This window comes from Aplysia californica, unplaced genomic scaffold (assembly GCF_000002075.1).
Source record: "Aplysia californica isolate F4 #8 unplaced genomic scaffold, AplCal3.0 scaffold00192, whole genome shotgun sequence".
In the NCBI taxonomy this organism is placed as follows: domain Eukaryota; kingdom Metazoa; phylum Mollusca; class Gastropoda; order Aplysiida; family Aplysiidae; genus Aplysia; species Aplysia californica.
In genome coordinates this window covers 405,823-408,270 of record NW_004797462.1, presented here as the reverse complement: position 1 = coordinate 408,270, position 2,448 = coordinate 405,823, and positions in this window count along the sequence as shown.

Genomic DNA, 2,448 nt, shown 5'->3' with positions numbered 1-2,448 from the left:
GAGAGAAAGAGGGAGAGAAGGAGACAGAAAAACAGACAGACACACACAGAGACATACAGACACACGGACAGACAAAGATATTGGAGCAATGGATGAAAGTAAGAACAAAGGCAAAGAAGGAGAGAGAGAAGGGGTAAAGAGAGGGGAGATGAGGGAGAGCGAAGAAAGGGGAAAAAAGGAAGAGAGAGAGAGAGAGAGAGATGGGGGCAGAAGAGAGGGAGGACTAGGGTGATCAGAAATTGAGAGGGAGTGGGAGTGTGACAGAAAGTGAGGATACAGTAGTGTAGAAATGGGGCCAAGAGACTGGGTGAAAGATGAGGTTAAGAAATAAGTGAATGGAAGCGTCCTCACTGACACCAGCTCGCTCAGTATACTTGAATAGAGACCTAGGAATCCCATAACCCGGTCTGATTGGGGTCCAACAACCTACCAGTTTTTCGGTCTTTTTTAAAAACAATTCAACAAGGGGAAATTGGGTAACACGTAATCTCGTTTTCCATACAGTATGCCATAGGCTTCACTTCGTATGCATAGAAACAGCATTCTACAAGAGAAACTTTCCCTTTCTTTCTCCATCCCCATTCCTCCCTCTACATGTATAAACACACACACACACACACACACACACACATACACACATATACACACACACTATAAGTATAATATATAATTATATATACACACACTCACGCTTTATCTTCATCCGACATTATCCTAAATAGCATGATACAAGGGCGCTAAAAATGCTCCTGATAATTTTTTAACACGACAATTGCAATCTAGTTTTTTAGAAGCTTGTTACAGAAAAATCTGGATTTGCTGACAAAAAAAGAAAGAGAATGTGTCAGCTTTCATATTGGACAAATCTCGGTCTTTTGTGCTTGCCTCTTGACAGCTAGAAGGGCCTCCATTTTCGCCCCAAACGGCTGCAGTCAACAACTAATTTGATCCGCCCCTCCTGACGAAACGGAGAAGTCATTAGATGAGATATTTTTGAGCAGAGCGCACAAAATGTCCCAGAACAAGTCTGGCATAAGCTGCAAGAGGTGTCCACAGAAACGAGAAAACGACAGGGAGAGCAAATAGCTTTTCAAAATAGAAGACACAAAAACATCCCTTTCAGTTTCATTTAATCATTTTGTTTAACATGTCTACATTCGACGAACCGCATCATATCTATTGCACAAGTGGTCTTCAAAAATTCTTTGAATCCTTGAGCATTTGTGAGTCCCTAGAGCCAGCCAATTGGGCGATTAGCATGTATTGCACATAGGATCAAGGCCCAATTAGTTAATGAGTCAGCAAAGTCGGCGTCATATAATCGTGAACGATAATCCCTGCAAAATCATTAAAAAAGTATCGGCAATACCGTACCTCAAAAAAAGCTGCCGATTATAAAATTTACTGACAAAGCTTTACAACACAATGGTCATAATATTTCCAGTGTCAGGAGAGCAGCATCTTTGTATGTTAGGGAGAGACTGTTTTATACAGCTCAATTTTAGCAAAACAAAAATTAACACAGTTACTGGATTCGTAACAGCTAATATAACGGACAAACACCGTTTCAGTTTTAGTTTCATTTTATTGAGTTAAACAGCACTGCAACATAATTAGGTCAAATAAGATCCGAAGATTAGAGCAGGTGTTACAAGACAATAACATACAAAAGAAAGGAGGAGGAGAGATAAAGATGATATAAAAATGTGTTTGATAGCACGAAAGGAGCAAACCACACCAGAGCACCCACAAACCACTCACTTCGCCATTCTAGTCACATAGTTATTGTCCATATCGGGGTCGAAAAGTTGTAAGAGTAAACGATTCGCCGCATAATATTAAAGCCTCAGGTTTCTGTCCCCCAAAGCATCACAACAATTATTTGAAATGAATGGTACTTTGGTGATTCTTTGATATTGCCTTAGACTCAGTCCTGTCGAAGACTTACATTAAAGCCTAGGCATCAACTGGACATCCTCCAATTTGCACTGGCATAGGGTGTAAAACATAATAATTATTTCTAAAGCAGCATACTTTTGCGCTTTCTGAATTCTTTCCTATTTCTGGGATAGTTGGGTTCACGTCGAAACCTGTAGGTGTTACGCAGGACCAGAAATCAATTTCCGGTCCAGACAGGGTCGTGTCAGGGGAGGTAATGGATGCTGAGTAGATTTTCCTTCTATCAATTGTCAGGAGTGACTCGATCGAAACACAAGACATGAGTTGCATCCCCTGGCTCATTACTCATCATTCTCTGTTACGCCTTCCCGTAAAAATATAAATATATTAAGTTTTACTGTTCTAGCTTCTTTTCCTCCTTTACTGGGCCAAAGAGCAGAGAATGACACAGACCGTAAATAGCTATGGAATATTCTTCTTCTTCTTCTTCTTCTTCTTCTTCTTCCTCTTCTTCCTCTTCTTCTTCTTCTTCTTCTTCTTCTTCTTCTT